This window comes from Sciurus carolinensis, chromosome 16 (genome assembly GCF_902686445.1).
Source record: "Sciurus carolinensis chromosome 16, mSciCar1.2, whole genome shotgun sequence".
Classification (NCBI taxonomy): Eukaryota; Metazoa; Chordata; class Mammalia; order Rodentia; family Sciuridae; genus Sciurus; species Sciurus carolinensis.
Genome location: NC_062228.1, coordinates 65,405,471 through 65,429,466, shown reverse-complemented (window position 1 = coordinate 65,429,466; position 23,996 = coordinate 65,405,471). Strand labels below are relative to the sequence as shown.

At 51.9% G+C, this 23,996-nt stretch overlaps 1 pseudogene; it reads left to right on the top strand.

Moving 5' to 3' along the window:
- The first annotated feature begins 9,957 nt into the window (after positions 1-9,957).
- The window catches only part of LOC124966224 (uncharacterized protein C6orf136 homolog), a 35,071-nt pseudogene continuing 21,032 nt past the window's right edge, over positions 9,958-23,996 (top strand).

The window sequence follows — 23,996 nt, the reverse complement described above, 5'->3', positions numbered from 1 at the left end:
CTCAACATTTACCCCGACCCCAGATGTGCCTGCCACATACCCCTCTCACTCAGCCATCTGGAAGGAACGTGGATTCCTTACCACGAAGGGTACCTCTATTGTCAACGCCACCTACAACACGGATCTGCTGCAAGCTTCACACCTCCCACCGCCACTGGCCTCTCTCACTGTAAGTCTCACCAAACTGAGGACTCCTTCGCCTCAATCGGCAACAGCAAGGCAGACTTTGAGGCTAGAGCAGCTGCCCTCCAGCAGGTTCCCAAATACCCCATCCCCTTCCCCTGCTCTCCCCTCCTACAACTCTCTCACCCGACATCCTTCACTTAAAACACAGCCAACAACCCAACAGATACTTACTTATCTCCATAAGCTCTTCCACTCAAACACTGCCTCTTTGCAGCACTTCATTTCTTCCCAACTCAAACTTTCTCCTGAAGACTCTTAATTCCTTTCTAACCTTTCCTCCTCCTGCAACATTTGTCAAAAAACCAACCCTACCTCCAACCTCCGACCCCCCACTTTTCTGTTACATCAGGCAAGGGGACACCTCCCAGGTTCTGACTGGCAATTGGACTCCACTCACAGGCCTCCTGACATAGGTATCTCCTGGTGCCTGTTGCCACTCTCACGGGATGGGTGGACGCCTTCCCCACCACCAAGAAACATGCTACTACAGCAGCCACTGCCCTTCTTACACACACAGTTCCTCAAGTTGGCCTCCTCAATGGTCAGGAGTTTTTCATAGGCTCTGCACCATCGTTGGGTCAATATTTCCCAAACCCGCAATACAGGATGCTACACTAGGAAAGACCCTTCAGATGTGCAGCTGAACCAATGCATTTCCCCGATGACCCTTTTATAGAGCAATGATTTCAGACTTATAGACGAGCTGCCCCTGTCCTAGATAGAACTCCAAGTCCTCCTCACCCAGGTCTCCCGTTGGCATCTTATGTGGCCGACCTAAGTTTCCAGCAGCCGAGACCCTGACCTTGGCCCTTGACCACGAGGCAACTCCAGGCCTGTGTGGACTGTACCATGGCTCTGTCCCTGTCCTCTTGTCTTCCTGGGACCCCACTAGCAGTTGCATCCCGGCATCTCCGTCCCCTCCTGAGCTGGTGGATTTTAATACAACAGAGGCTGGGGAGTTCATGGATGGGGCTCAGAGTGCCGCTTATCTTTAGGAACTCGCTTGTGGAGTTTGGGACAGTGATTGTGAAGAAAATTCACAAGTGTCTGTGAGAACATGAAAGCATTCCCCATTTCCACCCACACGCGCTCCTGATGTCCTGACACGCGTTCTTCCCACAGGTCGAGCAGACGCCTCTCCGGATGGTCTGAGTGCAGAGGCAGTGCAGGAATCTGCACCTGGCCACCCTAGAGGTGTGCAGAGCTCAGAGCAGTGCACCGGCCTCCCTGTGCCCGCTTTGTTTTGAAAAGCCTGGCTATTTTTATAAAGATATGTTAATAAGCAGTGAATTTTCATTTTGAGTTTAAATTAGTTCACTGATCCTGTTTTAAAATTTTCTAAAGCAGTAGCCAGGCCCCCTTGCCTCTGTGAAAGAAATCCTGGGGAAAACATCTCCTCGGTGCCCCTGTGTGAGCAGAGTGCCCCCAAGGTCTTGAATGGGTTTTCACCTTTACACTCTTGAGCCTAACGTAGATGTGGTCTTGCTGATTCTTAAGATGCCCTCAAACTCAAGTCATCTTTCATGCCATCTCCATTTCTGTGCGAAGTACTTAGCTTCTCCTTAGTGGTGGCAGTCACTTCAACAACCACATTTTTCTTGGCCCTAGTTTTTTTTTTTTTTTTTTTTTTTTCCTAGTTTTTTTTTTACATGTGCTTTTCTGGCCAAAGTTTTAAATTTTTCTCTTCTGCTTTCTGCTCCCAGTTCTCACAGTAAAGCTAGATGAAAGCCTTCAGTAGCCAGGCAACTAAGGAAGCTGAGGCAGGAGGATTGCAAGTTCAAAGCCAGCCTCAGCAACTTAACCACACCCTGTCTCAAAAGCAAAAAGGGCTGAGAATGTGGCTCAGTGGTAAGTTTCCCTGGGTTCAAATTCTAGCACCGCCCCCCAAAAAAACCTTTCAATAATAACCATGCTACCACCTGGATACTGTGCTGTCTTAAAATTTTCTACACTAGATTAATTAGTCCAACACCTTTAAACTCAACCTCGAAGTCTCAGGACATAGGCTAGACAGACAAGTTCCTTCCTAGAATGTAACATGAACAGCCTCTACTCCGATTTCCAATGGGACCCTCATTCCCCTTCGGAATCTTGAGCACCACCTTTACTGTGCACATTCCTATCAGCATTCTGATCTTCTGAATCCCACCAGAATCATGCACGAAGCTCTGCTTTCAATGCTCCAAGGCCTCTCCAGCGCAGCCTGTGCAGTGGAAAAGCAGGAGCCTGGAAGGCTTGTGGACAGGTGGAGAGCCCGAGCCAAAGCTGCATGGAGCCTGCCGTGCCAGCAGAGGCAGAGGCAGCGAGCTGGGGCGCGGCAGCCGAGGCACACCAACCTGTCAACCAGGCATGGTAGCCTGCCTGGGCAATGCCACTTCACACAGCACTGCCGCCCAGAAACCTCCACCCTCCACCATCCAATGGCCTCACACTCTTGGGAAGCTGGGACTGCAGTAAGAGCAAGAAAATGGGAGTGGTGCACAACTGAATGGAGGTTCAGGATTGAGGGTTGCGAGGTGATCGGCAGCCGAATGGCACAACAATGAACTAACAGTGTTAGTACTTCTCCTTTGTGAAGTGATCAGCGGCCACAATGGTACAACAGTGTGACCCAGCAGCTTGGGAGGCTGAGACTGGAGCATCTCGAGTTCAAAGCCAGTCTCAGCAAAATCGAGGCGCTAAGCATCTCAGTGAGACCCTGTCTCTAATTAAAATACAAAATAGGGCTGGGAGGTGGCTCAGAGGTAGAGTGCCCGAGTCCAATTCCTAGTTACACCTCCCCAAAGACAGTCTGATTAGCATAAATTTGGACCAATAGCCATTGACCCCAGAGCTACACAAACTCCTTGGAACAGTATACTCATTGGCACCCCCTGTGGGTCCCCTCTCCCCCTGTGGAAGTTCTTTTTTTCCTCACATGAATGAATCCTACTCTTTTGTACTCACTCTTCCTTATCTTGTAGATTTTTCAAATTTACAAGACAAGTACGCAGGAAAAAGAAGGTGAGCTTTCCGCATCTGCTATAGCACCACAGGGCACAGCCCACTTTTAAGAGCTGCAATACCCCACACAGGGGTGTAGAGAACCTGGCTTTGCCGACTGCAGCCTCGGTCCTGGGCCCTGATTAAATGCTACAGTAAAAAGGGCTGAGGCCCATTGTAAGGAGCAAAGGTAAATGTGTGGCATTCTGTAACTTACAAAAAATATCTTGAGCGCTCTGTGCTTTAATGAGGTAATGATGTGGTATTGCCCCAAGATAAGATTGACGTTGCCCGAAGGTGGAGACACGTGCAACTGACCCCGAGTAAGATAACTAACTTCCCTTGGACCAAGACCGGCTGGCAGGGTCTGATAAAAAGGGTTTAAAAGGACTCAGGATGAGCCTAGCTCCAGTCCCCGTTTTACACCAATGACGCCAGTGTTGCGCCAAGCCTGAGGGGACTCACTGACTGGCTCGTTGCTCGATGGACCAGCCATCATCCTGACCGTGGCTGAGACATTCCTGTGGAAGTGATAGCAGAGCTGCCCGTGTGCATCCTGCCTGAGACGTCTCCGCCCGGCCTGCCTGCCGTGACCTCACCCCCTTTCACGCCCAACCGTCCTCGCCGATCAGGACTCCGGCCGGAGGGAGCTCCCCAGTGAGATCTCCTGAGCTGTCTTCCCGACTGACCTCTGGGAGTCGCTGCCCTTCGACTCAAGACACGTCACACAGGAGTGGACCTTAGGAACAGGTCTCAGTAAGGAGTGAGTCTTGTTTATTTGGGGCTTATAGTAATTTAGTGATTAAGTTGCGTGTGATATTGGTGTGACTAAAGTTAGAATAACTATAATAATTGTGTGATCAGCATCAAATAAAAGTCAATTGATTTTGGACCACATTTACTCTCGTTGACTCCTCCTTGCCGCTCGTGACTCCATCCACCAGCAGAAACAAACTTTCTCACAGACCTTTACAAACTCCTCCTCAAACCACTTTCTAAGGCTTCTAAATCACAAGGTCTATACGATTTTACATTTTACAATACGGATTTGCCAGGTTTGAGTCACTGTGACTAAAATACCCAACAAGAACAATTCACAGGAGGTAAAGAGACAAGCAGAATCTGAGGGCATTGATCACCAGACCAGCCTCACCGAATGTAAGTCCTACAACTAGAAGCGAAAGATGACCCCATCGAGACTTGTGAAAGTAAGTCACACTAGCAAGGCAGATGTGCAAGAGGAAAAGAAAGCAACCTGACCTATCAGTACAGCAGCCACAATGGTGAACAAGAAAAGAAAAGGTATCAAAAACAACCAGAGGAAAATCAACACAATGACAGGCATAACTCATCACCCATCAATATTTCCCTTAAGGCCAAGGGGGCAGAGAGCTTCATGGTAGAACCCTGGCCTGGCATGCATGAGCCCTGGGTTCGATTCTCAGTACTACCAAAAGAAATGAATAACTCCCTTCAACATGAAAGGACTAACTCTCCATTTAAAAGGTAACGAGGGCTGGGGTTCTGGCTCAGGGACACCTTCCCTCCAAGAGATCCTGTCCGTGGGTTGGACCATTCCTTGTCTACATGATTTGAAACGCTTCCGTCCCCAGGTCTCAGGGAAACTGAAAGAAGTAGTTCACAGCACATGGGACTGGGACGTGGGCCTTCCTGGAAGACCAGGACAGACCCTCCCGTGTCCTTCCTCTCCCAGGGCACGCGGCCCCGGCTTGGCTGCAGGCAGACCTGGAGGTTGCAGAGAGCCACAGGTGGCGAGGGTGCATCAGCATTCGGACAAGGGTGGAGTCTGGTTACCCTCGTGTCTCAAGGGGTAGGGAGACACGGGGTCCTCACGGTGGCAGCAAAGGCTCTGGTTATCCTCGTGTCTTGAGGGGTAGGGAGACACAGGGTCCTCACGGTGGCAGCAAGGGCAAAGGGGAGCTCTGGCATCTGAGGGCAGAGGCAGGGCTGCCCCTCATGTGCAGAGCACAGGAAGCCCCACTGGGGAATCGCAGCCCAGAACTCAGCTGCCTGGTCCGTGTCAGTGGGGCCTAAGAAGCAGACCTACAGGAAAGTCTGGTTCCCACCTGCTTCTGGGTCCTCACCCTCAATACCCAGCACTTCCCGCTCATCACAACACGTTTGGGACCATCACACACGAGAACCCCTCCCCCGACACCCACTGGTGCCTGGTGACCGGCCTCCTCCTTGACTCAGACCCCATGGCAGGGGGAGCGTGTTCTCCCTCCAGGCTCCTTCCACAGGGAGTGTGGTGGGGACCCGTCCTCTCAGATCGGGACGGAGTTACAGAAAAGGTGGTGTTTCTTGGGGCAGGAGGCCACACAGAGCAAAGGAGATCTCCAGGGCCGCCCGTGCCGAGACAGTCCACACAGGGCCTCCAGTGGGACAAGTCACTGGGACCTCGGTGGGTCATCACGTCCAGAGCCAGAACAGAAACGAATCTCACCTTTTAACTGTGAAAGAGAACCCTGAAAACCTGCAATTCCCATGTGTCCAAACACCTCAAAAATAATCATGGTGGCCATGTCTTCCGGCCCGCACCGACCAGCGGCCACCTGGTTACGACCCCACCACTTAGCGGAGAACGCAGCTTTCCCAACAGTGCTGTGTTAACATGAGCAAACCAACCTCACACCCAGCACGGAGAGCTGCTTCCAAGTCGACCAGCACCTCCTCCGCGTGGCCAAGACCATCTGTGGAAGCAGGAGGCCCGGGGCAGGCATGGAAGGCAGGGAGCCCAGCGGTGAGGAACTCTGACCATCTCTTCAAGACCTGATAAAGTCAGACAAAACGGAGATGTGACAACCAAGGTCACTAAGTCCACAGGATCCTTAGGGATTATTCTCAATAAATTGGAGAACTGGACAAATTTCTAGGCATGCAAGACTCACCAAAATTGAACCAAGATGACGTAGAAAATCTAAACAGACGATCAACAAAGAGAATGACGCCTAATAAGAAGCCTTCCAAAGTAAAGAGCTGAGGATGGGGATCTCAGCCGAGTTCCACCAGACTCTTCCTGAAAAATGAACAGCAATCCTCCTCAAATTATTCCATGGAATGAAAGGGAGCAACACTGCTGAACTCACGCCAGGAAGCCAGCCTCGCCCCAATACCAACACAAGACAAGGACAGGTCAGGAGGAAAACTGCAGAGCATACTGTTGATGGACACAGACACAAACATCCTCCCAATACCAGCAGTTCACATTCAACAACAAATTAAGAGACTGCACATCAAGGTGGCTTCATCCCAGGGACACATGGATGCTCTAGCATAGGCAAAACAATAAATGCAATTCACCACATAAGTAGAATTAAGGACAATTTTTTAAAATCACATGGTCATCTTAATAGATGCTGAAAAAGCCTTTGGAAAAATCCAGCTTCTATTCATGTTAAAAGCACACAAGAAACTGGGGACACCAACCAGACTTCTACCATGGACCCCTCGATTAACCTGATTTCTAAAAAGGGAATTCCAAACTGCTTGTCCCCACGCTGCCCCCTTCCAGCTCGAAGAAGCCAGATCGGTCATCGCCCCCTTTCCCTAAAACAGTAAAGGAGTTAAGCCAGAATTGGGGACAGGCAGTTAGTGTAGAAATCGGGGATCAGTTAAATGGAGGAAATGAAGTCCATGAAAGCCATCTGCCTCTGGAAGTCTGCAAGTTGAAGACTGCCCCTGGGAGAATGGACTTTTTACATCCCACCTGCAAAACCAGCCCTAGTCACTTAGGCAGGAAGGAGAGATAAGGTAAGAAAGAACTGGAGAGCAAAAGAATTTCTTATAAAAACAGAAACGGGGAATGTAATACAAAGCTGCTTTCCCCGCCCTTTCCGTTGCAGCCATTTTTCCCGCCTCCCAACTACTAGCTACTAGCTACTACCTGGTAGCTATTGGTTCATCAGTCAGCTTGCAAGTGTCCTTCTCCATTATTGGTCCCCTGTTAGCCAGCAGGATTCTTAGAGATAGCTTCACCGCCATCTTTTCTCTCTTGCTTTTCTCTCCCCAGACTCACTTTCTGTCTCCTCCTAGCTTTGCACTCTCTCTAGCGTGCGCCCTTTCTCTTTCCTTTCTCTTTTCCTCTCATTTTCTCTCTTACCCTACAGGGAGACACTCTATTTGCTTAATAAACTCCCTTATGTGAGAAAAAAAAAAAAAAAAACTGGGGACAGAAGGAATTCGCTGCACCATAAAGGCTCTCGGTGATAAACCCACAGCCATATCATACCGAGTGGCGTGAACCTGAAGCATTCCCCCTAAAATCAGGAATAAGACACGGATGTCCCGCTCACCTATTCAACGTGGGCCTTGAGATTTTATCCAGAGCAATTGTCAAGGGAAGGAAATAAAAGGGATACAAGAAAAAAAGGACCAAGTCAAACTGTCCCTGTGTGCAGATGAAACCATTCTATGCTTAGAAGATCCTAAAAACTCCACCAGAAGACATTGAGATTTTTAGAGCTAAAAAGTACAGCAAAGGAACACACAGAAGTTACACCAAAAAAAAAAAAATAGTTTTTCTATGCACCAATAATGAATCTGCTCATGAAAAACATCATGCCATGACTCAGTGTGACCCAGTTGTCACCAGCCTTGGTAACCAAGGAAGGAACTGCCTCCACCACACCAGGAGAAGACAAAGAAATTAGGCATACAAAGAACATACCTCAACATAGCAAAGGCTATTATAATAAGCCAACAGCTAATATTGTATTAAATGAGAAAAGACTGAAAGCTTTCAGTTTTCCTATGATCTGAAGAAAGAAAATGTTGCACACTCTTATTCAACATAGTGCTGGACATCCTAGCAGAACAGTTAGGCACCAGAAAGATAGGCTATGAAAACTAGAAAATAAAAGCTAAATCATCACTCTTTGCAGATGTCGTGATCTTAAATACAGAAAACACCAAAAACTCCACTTAAAAACCAACAAAACAGATGATTCAGCAAAGTTGAAGGATACAAAGTCAATATACAAAAATCAGCATTGCTACATACCAACACGTAAGTTATCTGAACCAAAAATCAAGAAAGCAATCCCACTTCTCACTACAAAAATTAAGATTCCCATGAATAAATTGAACCAAAGAGGTGGAACACCACTACAGTCAAACTTATGGAACACTGGAAGCACTTGAAGGAGACACAAAGAAAGTGGAAAGACATCCACGTTCAAGGATCAGAAGAATCAGTATCATCAGAACCCCCAAAATGCCCGAGGCGATTTACAGATTCCATGCAATTGCCATAAAAATACTAATGACATTCTTTCCAGAACTAGAAAAGTTAATCCTAAATCTATATGGAACCACGAAAAACCAAGAAGTACCAAAGCCATTGTGAGCAAAAAAAATAAAAATAAAGCAGGGGCATGATGGAACTTGACTTCAAAACACACTGCATGGTTGCAGGGAGCTCCTTAGCATGGCAGAGCATAAGAACAGACCCACGTACCAATGGAAGAGAATGGAGCCCAGAAGCAAACCCACATATCTGTGGACCAATTTTTGACCCAGGTGCTGAGAACATGCATTGAAGAAAGCCCTCTTCGATAAATACTCCTGGCAAAACTGGTTATCCACGTGCAGGAGAACTAAGTTAGACCCCTCTCTCTACCAGTTACAAAGATCAACTCAAAACAGATTCAACACTTAAATGTGCAATCAGAGACCATCGATGACCACATGACAACAGAGGAAACGTTTCAGGACACTAGAATAGGCAGGAACTCTTTTTAAGAAGGATAGAAGTGCAAGGAAAAAAGGCTAACAAGAGGTACACGTGCTCACAAACTAAAAAGCTTCTGCAAAGCAAATAAACACTGAGAATGCAAAGGAGGCTGCAAAATGAGGAAATATTTGCAATATGGACAGTTGACAAGGAACTCGAGTTCCTTGACCAGCAGGAGAACCCAGTTCGTAAATGGGAAATTCACCAACAGACAGTGTCAAAAACCTGACAAACGCCAACAGGGACATGAAGAGCTCAGCAGCACTAACCATGAGGGAGATGCTCACCAAGACCACAGTGAGATGAAACCTTAGAGCACTTTTGATTTGCAGTTCTCTAATTGCAAGAGATGATGAATTTTTTTTCCATGTAAAATATGTTTCATTGTTGTTTAAAAAGGTTCGGGGTTTGGTTTTCAACCAGGTTACATGCCTTTCACCAGTCTGACATCTCTCTCACCATGTCAACCTGGCCTCAGCTAGCAATACTTCATTAAATCCAAAAAAGAAAAATTGTCTTAATTTCAAGGGGAAAAATCCAGTTCTGAGAACAATTAACATTAGTCTAATTTAAAATAAAATGAGGACTGACGTTTTAAGGTTTTATATACCCTTCTCCTCACACAGAACGGGGAACGCAGTTCTCCCAACTCGAGCGGGCACACACAGGCACACACACCTCCACCCCCCAAGCAACCCAAGTCAGTGTGCCCAATGGAGAAAGTTTGAGGGTATTGATCCAAAGAGTTGAAAGTCTACCTGAACTTAGAGGGTGTGATATTTTGATCTTGAGTCTGCGTTAAAGGAATCTATTGTCATGTTCAGAAATAAAAAGAATTTTGGATAGTGCCATCATTTTTTTTACTTTAAAATTCTAGAATAATGTCAAGAACCATTATTTTGCTTTGTTTTCTGGGATGAGGGAAGAGAGGATCTACAGATTTGTATTAAGGACAAGACAACTCTGGCAACAGGATATTGGCAGTCCACATAACCGGCCGTGTCCAAGGCATCGTCAGCGAGAGCCCAGGTCCCATGCGGCTCCTGGTGGCCAAGCTGACACTGCAAACCAGGAAGCCGATGGCTCGGTGCAGCCAACTCCAACACGATGAGGCGACTAAGCCGTACCCAGAGCCTTAGAAGCCGGGCACTACCACGTGGTGTTCAGGTGAGAAGGGCCAAGAGCCCCTGAGGGGGCCCTCCACTCGCTCAGAACTGCCTCCTGTAAACCAGGAGAAAAACAGATTCTCTTTCTAAATCAGCACATGGAACCCAGCAGAGAATTTGCAAAAATGCACTACACCCCTTCATGAGCAGCTCATTGGGGCGCCTGGCGCCTTCTACCCTGTTACAGCATTGCTGGTTCTGAACCAGCGATTTTTTTTTTTTTTTTTTACTCTCAAAAAGGATCTAAGAAGAAAATAACACGGCCGTCAGTGGTTCAGCTCAACTGTTCACACAGGGACTAATTTGGAAGATTAGAAAAGCCCCACAGGCTTTTCTCAAGACCTAGATTTGTGAACTTGCTGATGCTCCTCCGGCCATTTCTGAAAGTTCAGAGTACCACCATGTCCTAAAGTAAAAGTCTTCAGCGAGCAGCCTCCCCGGCATCCAGAGAGAGGGCCCGAGCGGTGCTGCGGCCCACAACCGCACCGTTCGCTGGCTCTCCGCCTGGACCTGCTCAGCGAGGCTGGAGCTGTGCTCTTCAGAGCCCGCGTTCCTGAGGCACCCACCGAGCCCCACCAGCTGGGAGAGAGAATTCGTCTCTCAGCCAAGGTCCTTGAGAAGAAAGACCCCTCTTCAAATGCTGTTTCCCCACTAATTTACCAGAACAAAAGGCCTTGGCTCCTTTGCCAAATGTTAGATCAGGGCTTTGAGGAAAAGAGACTAAGTGGACACTCCATCAGGAATGACTAAAACACCTGCATGACATTTTGGGGGGCTTTGATGTCTTTTCCTCTAAAAGTGCCCAGGTGGGCTCAAGGCTGCCAGACTGCACGCACATCTACAGCCACAGGCTTCTCCTTTCCACCTACACTGTGTATCAGGGGAAAGGAGGGGACAAGAGAAAGGAAAGCAGAGGGGAAGGCACCCCTTTGCTCCCTCAAAAATCCCACCCCAGGGAAACCTGAGTGCCAAGCGTGCCCCCCGAAAAGGTGGTCCGCACAGGCTAAAATTCTGCTGGTTTTCCTTAGAGCCTATCCTGAAAAAAAGTTTAAAAAGACAGGAGATGTTAAAATAATTCAATCCTGACAAGTTAAAACTCCAAAGCTAGGAGAAAAATCTTCCTTCACTGACTTAATCCCTTTTTTCTCTTATTAACATTTGCCTCACGTCGTAGAGGGATTTCTTATTTACCTTTTCCTAATCATTCGTAAGAGGGGTCCAGGCGTGCGGAGCCCATCACCACCTGGATGACACGGGTCAATCCGGATTCACTGTTCGGGGGGGCAAGAGCTCCCCTAAACGCCACAGTCGGTAGGCCTTCGCTGTCTCTCCCTACCGGACCCAGCATCTCAGGTAGCCTTTCCCCTGGTCAGGCGGCGGTTTGGAATTGATGCTCCCTTCTTTCCGTCTTATAAACTGAGCTGCATCCTCACCCTCCATTCCAGAGTCAGTCAAAGCAAGGGAGACATTAAAAGGCAGGCCGTCTTCCGCTTTTGTTTACTTGATGCTTAATTTACTGGAGTCATTAAAAGAAATATGCTCACAATTTAAAAAATTCAAAAAGCCAGCTATTTCTGAGGCCAGCCTCGGTGTCCAGTCTTCAAGGCAACGCAGTCCTGGCGCACAGAGCCCCGAGCTCACGCCGGCCACAACGCTGTTCCAAGCCGGTCCCCTCGCTCAGAGTCGCCGGGAAGGCGCGATGTACATTCCAAGAAAAACGCCGGGACCGGGTACAGGGTATCGAGGTCCGGCGGCGGTGGAGCGAGGAGGCGCCTCTCTCCTCAGCCACCTCCGCGGCGGGGGTGTATGTCCTGCTGCAGCCACCGACCTGTGCGGCCGCCTGGCGCAGTGCCCCACCCCGCTGCCGCCCCAGCCGCTCCCAGACCGACAACAGTTACAGCCCGGTGAATCGCGCTGCCTCCACCACCGCGGCCAGTGAACATTTTTTCATGTCTGCTGACGGGCTGTATTTCTTCTGCGAAGCGTCTGTTCAGTTCCTTGGTCCACTTATTGATTGGGTTTTGTTTTGTTTGGTGTGTACTGAGTTCTTATACATCCTGGAGATCAGTGCTCCATCTGAGGCGCGTGGTAAAGATTTTCTCCCATTCTGTGGGCTCTCTTCAAATTGCTTCCTTTGTTGAGAAAAAGCTTCTCAGTTTGAATCCGTTCCATTTATTGATTCTTGATTTAACTTCTTGCACTTTAGGGGTCTTGTTAAGGAGGTCAGGTTCTAGGCCGACATGGTGAAGATTTGATCTTTGTCTTCTAGTAGGCACAGGTCTTGCTCTAGTGCCTAAGTCTTTGATCCACTCTGAGTTGATTTTTGTGCAGGTTGAGACATACAGGTTTGATTTCACGGTTCCATATGGATTTCCAGTTTCCCAGCACCATTTGTTGAAGAGTCATCTTTTCTCCATTGCATGTTTTTGGCACCTTTGTCTAGATAACGGTATTTATGTGGGTTTGTCTCTCCAGTCAGAATGGCAAAAAATACAAGCAATAATAAGTGTTGGCGTGGATGTGAGGAAAAGGCACACTCATACATTGCTGGTGGAGTTGCACATTGGTGCAGCCACTCTGGAAAGCAGTATGGAGAGGCCTCAGAAAATTTGGAATGGATCCACCATTGGATGCAGCTATCCCACTCCTAGGTTTATACCCAAAGGACTTAAAATCAGCACACTACAGTGATGTGGTCACATCAATGCTCATAGCAGCTCAGTTCACAATAGCTGAACTATGGAACCAACCTAGGTGCCCTCAACAGGTGAATGGATGAAGAAAAATATGGTATATATACACAATGGAATATTACTCAGCCTTAAAGAATGAAATTATGGCATTTGCAGGTAAATGGATGGAACTGGGGAGTATCATGCTAAGTGAAAAAAGATATTCCCAAAATACCAAAGGCGGAATGTTTTCTCTGATAAGCAGATATGATCCATAGTGGGGGGTGGGGGTAGGGAAGAATGTGGGGAGTGAAGGGAGGGGTGGGGCAGTGGGGATGGGAAGGACAGAAGAATGAGACTATTACCCTGTATACATGTATGGAAAAAATTTTAAATAAAAATATTTTAAAAAATAAAATGATATATCCTGTCAAGAAGAAGAAGAAAAGACCACAGTGAGGTCCCTCAGCCCAGTGAGAACGGCTGGTATCAGAGGAGGTCAGCAGGAGCAGGCCAGACTGCGGAGCGGGAGCCCTGGCCGTGCTGGTGAGGGTCGCTGGACGGCCTGGGGGAAGGGTGGGAGGTCCCTCACCGAGGAGGACCAGAACTCCCCGTCAGCAGCCCCGCCTGGGTGCACGCCGAGGAAGCGCACCCTGTGGAAGAGACACCCAGTCCCGGATCATCCACCGCATCCGGAGCCCCACCAGCTGACGGTCGGAGAGAGCGGTGCGTGAGCAGTGGGACGTCCAGCCCTTAAAGCAAGGGGCCCTGTCTGTGGCAGTGGGACGGAACTGGACGGGTAGAAGCCAGGCACAGGAGGACCAGTCCCTCCTGGTCTCACCGACACGTGCACCCGAAATTGAGCTCAGAAGTCGAGAGTGCAACAGTGGTGCCCGAGCTGGGGAGAGGGGGAAGGGGCAGGGCCGGTCGGCTCCAGGGGGCCAAGCCAGGCAGAAGCAGCCAGCGGCCGGGCGAGGCACGGAGGAGCCGCCTACTCACGCTTCGGAAAGCTGGGGGGAGCGACCTTCCCAGCTGACCACACTGCACACCCTACACATCCAGCCGCTTCAGTCCACTTCCTGCCGCTGTGAGCAAGAGCCCATGAGGACAATCAGAGAAGGAGGGTTCGCGTCCAGTCTCACAGGGTCAGAAGTCTCAGCCCAGAGGGCAGCTCTGGGCCAGAGGTGAGGCAGAACGTCAAGGGGGAAGAGGGTGTGGAGGAAAGCAGCTGGACACATGGCACCAGGAGGGGGGAAGGAGGGGGAGGGGGAGGAGGAGGGGAGAGGGGGGAGGAGGGGGAGGGGGGAGAGGGGGGAGGGGAGAGAGGGGGGAGGGGAAGGAGGGGGAGGGGGAGGAGGGGGAGGGGAAGGAGGGGGAGGGGGAGGAGGAGGGGAAGGAGGAGGGGAAGGAGGGGGAGGAAGAGGGGAGGGGGAAGGAGGGGGAGGGGGAGGAGGAGGGGAGAGGGGGGAGGAGGGGGAGGGGGAAGGACGGGGAGGGGGAGGAGGAGGGGAAGGACGGGGAGGGGAAGGAGGAGGGGAAGGAGGAGGGGAAGGAGGGGGAGGGGAAGGAGGGGGAGGGGAAGGAGGGGGAGGGGAAGGAGGAGGGGAAGGAGGGGGAGGAAGAGGGGAGGGGGAAGGAGGGAGAGGGGGAGGGGGAAGAGGGGAAGGGAGGGGGAGGGGAGGAGGCAGAGGGACTCAAAAAAGCCACGCCCCCAGGCCCTCCTCCAGGCACACCCTGCCTGCCTGCAGATGACCCCTATCCCAATATTAATGCGCTGACCAGGTTAACCGGATCCTTCCACCTCTAACCCTCTTGCCGTGCCTCACGTGAGCTTTTGGAGGAACATCTCATATCCAAACCATGTCACCAACATCACTGGGACCCCACTAGTGCATCCATCTTAGGTCTGTACAAGTTGAACGTTGAGAAGATCTCACGCGGTCAGTCTGCAGGCATCTCAGGAGAGAACCACAGAACCCAGCCTGTGAACCAGGGGTCATGCCCTCGACCAGGTGCTGGGAGGGCCTGGACTGATCCTCATGCCCTTAGGTCCACTGGCAGGAAGCAGACTCCAGGAGGCGCCGCTGGGGACCAGGCTGGAGCGGAGAACAGCGACGGTGGAATCCTGTCCCCTCAGCTGCGAGGCTGAGAGCACCCGGGAGGCCTGAGGCCCCGCCCCCTGCAGGCCTGACCCTCGCCCTTCAGAGGGGCGGACAGCCTTTGGCCTATAGACTCAGCCCAGAGACAGGCACGGGGCAGCCCCCTGGCACTCGGCTGACCCGGGGCTGGCCCCTGTGGACAGAAGCCAGGAGGGGGCCCTGACCCCCTCTAGCTGCAGCCTGCCGCTGCTCAGGAGCCTGCCTGCTCGCCTGCGTGAGAGAGGAGAAACCTCCCAGGTGGCAGGCTAAGGCCCGCCCGGGCACCTTGGGGAGACTCCGTCTCAAGTTGGCAGCGAAGGAGCCGCAGTGCACGCTCGGAATCCCAGCCAGGCGGGGCTGGGGCAGGAGGGTTCACTCAAGTTCAAGGCCTGCCCGGGCACCTTGGGGAGACGCTGTGGACAGAAACTGGAAGGACTGGGAGAAAGCCCAGTGGCGGAGCACTTGCCAGCACACACGAGGCCCTGGGTTCAACCCCTGGTGCCACAAAAAGATGGAGGAAGGAGAAAAATGTATTTGGCACTGAATTTCTAAAATTCTAGAAAACACTGAAGCAGCCCAGGTTCACTCCAAGCTTTGCACTGTGTTCACAGAGCTGTGGCCACCACACTGCATCCCTGGTTGATGTGCTGTGCCCGTGGGGGACGACAAGTGACCGCACCTGGGGACTCCTGTTCTGCTTCCGTGGCTCCTCGTGAGCCTCCAGCCTGCCCATGGTTGGTCCCCAAGGTGCCTGCACTGGACACTCTGCCCAGTAGGAGGTGGGCGCCTGGTGACAAAGAGACTGTGGCCACGGACCCTGGGGAACCTTGACTGCCGCCTGGCTGGGGCGGGTGCTGTGCAGTGCTGGGCTAGGTCTCCCGAGGGTGGACTGTGACCAGTGGCCCCCATGCTTCCCCAGAAGAGCCCATCCACGGGCTCCTGCCCCGTGAGGCCGGCCAGGACCAGGAGATGCCTCCATGCTCTTCATCCCCGGACTGCCAGAAACGAATCCCCGAGGAGAACAGCCTTGGGAACCTCGTTACAGCGGCTGAACACAGAGGCAGTCTGTGATGATCCAGGAAAGCGAAGCTCACGACAAGAAGGACTGAAACAGGGAAGGTGCCAGAATGGATGGGAGGCCCGTCCTGAGATGCGAAATGCAGAGGAATGGGGAAGAAGCCCGGGGTCAGCGCAGCCCTGGGCCCACTCCCCAGTACAAACCAAAGAACAAAAAGAGCCCCCCAACCAGGTGCTGATACCACAGAAGACACGTGAAGTACCCGCAAATACCTCCGTCAGGGCCACTCCACACTGCGGGGGGTCACGCCCAGGACAAGGCCCCTGGTCACAGCCAGGACCCTCAGCCCTCTGTGCACCAGGCCAGCGGAGGCCCTCCCACCCGTCAGGAAAAGGCCACTGTGGTCCAGCCTGCAGCACCTCGTGGGTCTAGCAGGCACCTGGATCTCAGTGCTGCTGGCCTCTGGAGCTAGGTCCTTCCTTGTGTGGTCTGTCCTGAGCCTGTTGGGGGTTCAGCAGCACCCCTGGGCTCAGCTGAGAAGCCTGCAGTGGTGACTGGTGACCCTGCCTCCTAACAGTGACCTCCTCCTCCCGGGGACACACTGACCTGGGTGGACAGCTGCTGAGCCAGAGCTGCCTGTGATGACCTCCCTCCCCAGCAGCACACTATGGTCACCCCAGAACTCACCGGGCTTCCCCAGAGGGACGGGGCCAAACGCAGGACCTGGGTACGGGGCTCCTGCTCTCCCTGGTCTGAGGCCTGATCCTGTGGACAGACTGTGAGAAACCCACGCCAAGGCCACGCCTGTGAAATGGGGCCAGCGTCGGGGCTTCTGCAGGTTCTGATGGAGCCCAGCACTGCCCTGGCAGGGGTCAGTGGGACCATCAGCAAGCTCCATGGCAGCCTGTGGGCTCGAAACCCTCCTGCCCACCTCCTAGGGCAGTCCCAGGGGTGGAATTCACGAGCACGGATCCACCACGCAGCTTGCCGTGGGCACTGCAAAGCCCTGGGGGAGGCCTCGAGGACTTCCTGGGCTACTTCTGGTGGAAAGTGGATCGCCCACCTAGAAGTCACCCCAGGAGGGGGCAGGAGGACGGTGCTCTGGGCAGGTCCCTTTGCTCCGGCACCATGACGTTCCCTGCAGGTTAGAGGACCGCACTGTGCCCAGCACCCTCCTGCGAGCCTCCAGCCTCCAAGAGCATCCTCAGGGAGGACAGATGTCTAGACCAGGCAGTGGAGGCAGAACCAGTGAGTGCCAGGGAGGAGGTCCACACAGGGCGCCTGTGGGCGGGCGGGGCCATGCCTGCAGGGGCCTCCCTGGGCGCACACAGACCTGCAGGACAGGCCTCGCCCTGGCCACTCACAGCAGCTCCTCCGTGTGGCACAACAGGGGTCTTGGGGTCTCCCGGTTTCCAGGTCCCCCTGCGGGACAGGCTCAGCTGTCTCAGGCAAGGGTCGTGCAGAACCACCCTGCAGGACGTGGAGCCGTGTCCCAAGTCAGACACGCAGGAGCACCCGCGGCAGACCAGGGGATGGCCAGCCCTGCCCGGAGCACGGGAGAGGCCGGAGCCCCGCGGGTCTCCTTCCCAATGTGGGCCACGTGGCACCATGGCTGGCCTGGAGGCCACAGCTGCCCACAACTGACTTCTCACCCGGCTCCCGAGACCCTGGTCAGGCTGCCCTCCCTGCATTCTGCAGACCCCAGGGGCCCAGAGGGAACGGAGCGCGCTCACCCCTGACCACGCTCCACCCACCAGCACCCAGACAAGCTGTTCCAACCTCTTTGCCTCCCGGGATCCTGCAATTGCCCCAAGGACGACAGCGATGCTCGCGTTTGAAGGAACGTTCCGACTGTACCAACCCAAGGGCCACTGGTTTCAGAGCTACCAGGGCATTTTGAAGGGGTCGATTGTGGGGTGGTTGCAGACTGGCTCCAGAGCTGAGGAAAATGGGACTCGAATTGTTGCTCTTCTCTTCCGTCGTCACATGGCTAGGAAACCAGCTGGCTTCTGTGTGGTCCAGTTTCCTCAGGACACAAATAGATGTGGTCACCACGATTAAGAAAGGAACATCCGTTACAGTGCCAAGCACGTGGCTGACTCGTGTTGGCTCAGATCTTCAACACACAAACACACAGAATCTATCCACCAGACACTCGTGTATGCAAATCAGACTCTACACACACGGAGACCGAGCACTTCACAGGGGCTCGGTCAGGTCTGCATTTGTACATTGGTCTCTCCAAAATGTGGGAGGATGAAGGGACTCCTGAGGCACAGGACGGGTTAATACCGAACTCACAACAGCTCTGGAGTCTGCAGAGGGGCTGAGCCAGGGCCCTGCTGAGCGTCCCCAGGAAGGCAGCCTGGAAGCTACGCCTGTCCAGGGGCAGCACCTGGAGATCCCTGCTGGCACCAAACCGGAAGCACAAGTCCCACCAAGAGCAGGTATTCTTACTGTAGCCGTGACTTTCCAGTGGCTTTAGTCGGCTCAAGGAATTCCCAAAATGGACCATTCCCCAAGTCCTTAGAGCCGAGTCACAGCTGGGCCTGAATGGGGAGGAGCTCCCCAGGTAACTCGCGTCTTCACGGCATCGTGGTTAAGCAGCAGCAGGAGACCTGAGGGGCGAGGCCGGCACCGGGTCCCAGTGGAACCCTTACCACCCGTGTGGCCCAGGCAGCCTGCTCACTCCGTCTCCATCTCCTCCCCTTTGGGGTGAGAATTCTCGATTGCTGTGAACAGGGGTGCTCTCTGGTGACCCCTCAGTGAACTGCACCCAAAACCCTTATCATCGGGGCAGGTGCTCAAGCAGGAGCCGAGGGTCCACCCGACAAGCACAGCAGGCGTGCACCCACGCAGGAAGCACTGGATCCTCCCGACACCCACAAGGGTAGGGCGAGGCCCACAGCTTCACTCTCTCCAGGTTGGATCCAGAGCCGCCTGAGAAGACCTTCGGAACCAGGTGAAATTTCCTCATCTTTTGACAGATCTGCAGCAGAACAAAGACACTGTCACAGATCCATGTCACTGACATCAAGGCAGACTTCCTCAAAGAAATCCACCCTCTGCTACCCAGAGGGAAACCCTCCCAGGTTTCAAATGAACCACGGACGGTTCTGGAAACTCCCCACCTCCTGGCTGGACTCGCCGACTTCAACTTTTAAGGCACCAGGCTATTTCCTGCTGTAATTTTTGCACAGTGAGAACCCAAGGGCTACCTCCAGCCTGGTGATGGTTTTCTGAGCTGAAACTCCAAACACAAACACCGTCATCTTGAAAAGTGGGCGTGGACCTGAACCACAGTGGCTGTCATCAGCTGGGCCTGGCTCCGACCGCCGGGCTTGGAGGTCCCCGGGCTGCTTCAGGTGTGCTGGCTCCTTGTGGTCTCTTCGTAGAAATACTCGGGGACCCGAAGACACACTCCTCTCCCATATGCCACGAAACTGCTCGCTCACGTGAATTCTGTACAGGTTGGGCCCAAGTCACCGGCAGCAGGACAGGAGTCAGCTACACCCTTGCCCTGTGGGGCGAAGCCCGTCACTGGAACACACCTGCTGTGGCCGATCTCATGCCCTGGGACAAGGCTGCGCATTTGGTCTGTCAGGGGCGTGAGCTCTGAATCCCTGGGCACGGAAGCTCGTGAGCAGACCTGGCAGTCCACGACAGCACAGCAGGGGCTCCACACGCCCAGCACGCCCGCCACAACCGGGACTTGAACATTACTTCTGTTTCCAGATGGTTCTCCTCCTCCACCGTTCAGATTCCTCCCATTCCCACATGACACAAGGTGCTGAGAGTGTGCATGTCTCGAACTCGGACGGATGAGTAAGTGTCAGGGTCAGGGGCCTGTTCCATCTCCTGACCTGAAGCTGTGAGGTCCAGGCTGTTCTGTGGCGCCAGGCGCCCTGTGCCCAGGTGCAGAATCCCACCTGACCCAGCATTCTTCCTACCTGCCTGCACTCCGTGGAACTTCAGGTTCCATGGAGGAACTTCCCCTCCACCTGCTCTTTTCCACCCTGGGAGAGTATGCTGTCCTGACCAGGCAGGACACACACACACATCCCCAATGTTTTGTCCACGTGCAAAGCAACCACTTAGCATAGACAGAGGAGTAGCAGAATCACAGAGCAGGTCCTCCCCTCACCCTGAGGGAACGTGCAAGGCAAGCTAGGAGATTCACAGAGGTAAAGGCCGGGCAGAAGGGCCTGAACGCATCTTGCAGAGGGTGTGGCTGCAGAACTCCAATCACGAGTTCCCGCGGCTTCCTGAGACGCAGCAGGGCACATGGCTTTTAAGACCCTGGGCCTGGGAACTTCAGATGAAGACGTGAACCCCCCAAAGACGCGATTCCTCGACTCACCTGAGTCTGTTTGTCCCAGTGACCATTCACAAAGTCACCTCTAAGGGGCAGAGCTCCTGGTGCCAGGACCAGCTTCGCTGCCGTGACGACTGATACTTCTGTTATCCTTCACACCACCTCAAAGGCCACACGATGCGCAAGTGAGACTCCATCCTCTGCTCCCCACAGACGGAGCATCCACGGTCATCCACAGAGAATGAAACCAGGGGAAGCCCCCAGAAGTGCTCATGAGTCTGGTGCCCCTGTCTGTTCCCTGGACCGACCACCCGAGTCGATGAGGTAGGTAACTCGGTCCTCCTGGACCGTACCCCTCCCACTAAGGAGCACGCCACCCCACAGAGAAATCTCCAGGGCCACCACTTCCAGAGGGAAACAGATCAGGGAGCAGACACGGCTTTGCTAACACCCTGAGGTGCTTTCCAGGATCCCCTTCTGTTCTCCACTCACAGGGAGCTTGGGAAGAAACCAACAATGATATGAAGAGCGGGAGCCCCTGGGGTCCAGCACGCTCGGGACAGCACAGCACACCTCCCCGCAGCAGAGCCCGTCACAGACACCAGCCCGCCACACAGCCCTCAGGCGCACTGAGGAGAGGCCGGAGGGCACCTGGCTTGAAGCCCTCGACGGCCAGGCTCCAGGTCTAGCGTGCTCTGTGACCGGGGGCACCCTGGGAGGAGCAGATGCCCACAGTCATTTCTGAAAAACTAGCAGGCCGCACCTGGGACATAAACGGCACTTTTAAACAAACTCAAAAGTCACTTTCAATAGGGCCCTTCAGACCCTGCCCCGGGGGCGGGGGGCACTACCAAAGCCAAAACTCACGACAGCAACCCGGTGACGGTTCAGCTGCACTCGGGAGCTCAACTGGGGCCCCTGTGGTCCTGGAGACCATGTCCGGAGCCAGGTCCTCCACACCGGGAGCTCAAGGACTGCCCCCTGTGGCCTCTAAGATTACATGCTGGACCCGCTCAGGGAAGGCGCCACCAGGCAACAGTTCTGTCATCCTGGGAACCTACGCAGCTGCCCCTGCTTCCAACAAGACCGCTGTCAGACCCCATCCAGGGTCAGAGAAGGCCAATGCTGTGAACTACAGAAAAAACAGGCACTAGATTCCGACTCCTGGAGTTTAAACAGCATTCTGTACGGCCACGAAGATCACATCCGGACCCGGCCCAGGGAGCACAAAAGGCCAGGACGCACCAAAATACACCCCGTGGCCAAGCTGACTCACTGGTAATTGCAGGGCCAACCCAGAAGCACAGTCCAATTCCAGAGCCCAATTAGTGGTCTTACCAACCAGCAGAACAAAGCCAGCTGCCACATCTGAATACAGAGCCCAGGCAGCAGCCCGGGTGCATAGAAAACCTGAAAGCAAGTTCCACCACCAGGGGATGTTACAGTCCTCACAGCAAGACTCCCAGGCAGGTGTAAGCAGTGAAGCTCTATTACCTCCAGAGAATGTCGGCAAAGTCAGCAAAGGTGGCTGCCTTTGCAAGCATGTCAACACCAGTGTGAGGACACAAGACTACAAAGACCCAGGAAATGACAGAAATCCAGAGTCCCAACAACAACCTCCCAAGACAGAAATTTGTAAGTTATAAGAAAAAGAATGCCAAGAATATATGCGTTAAAAAAATACATAGATAAATGAAATCGAAAAAATGATGTGGAAAAAAAAGAGAATTTGACACATGGAAACAAAAATAGAAACACTAAACAGGAACAATATAGTGACTATGCTAAAAAATGCAACAGAAAGCTTCATTAGCTGGTTCAATCATGCTAAAGAAAGAATTGGTGAAGCTGAGACTGAACATGTGAAATTAGTAGCAACATTTAAAAAGATAAAAAATGAAATCCTCTGAGGCTCATGGGACACTGTAAAACTAAGTGAACTGCAGGAAATCAGCTGAGGATAGGGACCAGCGGGGAGGGGAGGGTGGGAAATGGGACGTACTGGGGACTAAATCAGTAAATTATATGCCATGAGTTATAATCATGGCAAATGAATCCTAATGTTATGTGAAACTAAAAAGAACCAATAAATAAAAACACTTTAAAAATGCTCAGGGGAGGTCAAAATGAAAGAAAAGAATACTAACACGTAACATGAAAACATCTGAAGATATAAAACCCACAGGCAAAAATAAGCATCTAGACAAAATTTAAAAATTCTAATATCACAATATACATGTGGAGCACCACGTATATATTAAAAGAAAAAATAACCACAACTTTTTGGTATATAAGTTATAAATTGTAAATTAATTCAAAATGGGGTGGAGGTAGTATAGATTTTTCCTTTTCTCCTGGAACAGTAAGCTAATGTTTAAAATAATCTTTTGTAACTGACATGCTCTTAATAAGCCTTACGGACAACTACAAAGCAGAAACCTATGAAATACACTCAAATTTAGAAACATGGAATCAGAACATGCTGCTAGAGTAGCCAAGTGTTGTGGCACATGTCTGTAATCCCAGCGACTCAGGAGGCTGAGGCAGGAGGATCTCAAGTTCAAAATCAGCCTCAGCAACTTAGCAAGGCCCTAAGCAACTCAGCAAGACCCTGTCTCCAGATAATATGAAAAGGGTTAGGGATGTGGTTAAGCACCCCTGGGTTGAATCCCCAGTACAAAAAGAAAAAAAGAAAAAAAAAGCAACAAATGTTTCTTTTCTGTCTACAATGGAATAAAAACAAATCAACAAAAGGGACTCTGGAATCTGTATAAATACATGGACATTAAGTTATTCTCCTAAACAATGAATCATTAGAGAACTTAGAAAGTTTGAGACTAGTGCAAATGGAAACAATGTACCAAACTTACAGGATACATCCAAAGCAGTTCTAAGAGGGAAGTTCATAGCAATAAATATCCACACGTACAAACACAGAAAGACCACTTCACAATGCATCTCAAGGATCAGGAAAAACAAGAACTACATGAATCCACCAACAGTACAAGGAAAAATAAAGATCAGAGCAGAAATAAATGAAGACAACAAACAATACAAAAATATCAAGAAAAGCTGGTTTTGGAAAAGAAATTTGAAAAAACATTAGCAGTCTCAGAAAAATGAGGTCTTGAATAAAGTTAGATAAAAATGGAGACCTTAGAATGGATGCCATAGAAAGACGAAGGGTCCTAAAGCCTATCATCAACAGCCATAATCAACAAGTAGAAAACCTAGATGAAATGCATTCCCGAATATGTACAAAGTCCCAAAAGGGAGTCAAATAGAACGCTTGAATAAACCAAAAGTGAGGAATGAGATGGAGTCGGTGACAAAGTGTTCCGTTAAAGCAGAGTGGGAAGATGGACAGGTGACACCTCAGCGTCAGCGAGCGCTTACCCACTTCTCCACAAATTGGGATAAAAAAAGACTAGAAAGCAGCTGCTCACCAAGGTGGGTAACTGGGTGACAGGTGGACATTGGAAAGTGGACCGAGACCTGGAGAACACAGGCCCTCTGAGCAGGGAAGCAGAACGCGCGACCTGGGCCACGGTGCCCAGGTAGCGGGGCAGCAGAGCACAGAGGCGCGAGGGCGAGGGACACGGACGGACCAGCAGGGCGTGGCCTGGTCACAGGGGCGGTCAGAACCCAGCTGCCCGGATGTCTGCAGAAGAGGTTGGTGCTAGAGAAGTCCCCAGCAAGTCCCAGCCCACGCGGCAGCGCTGCAGTGGGGCCGCCCGGAGGGAAATGGAATCCCTGTGTGTTCC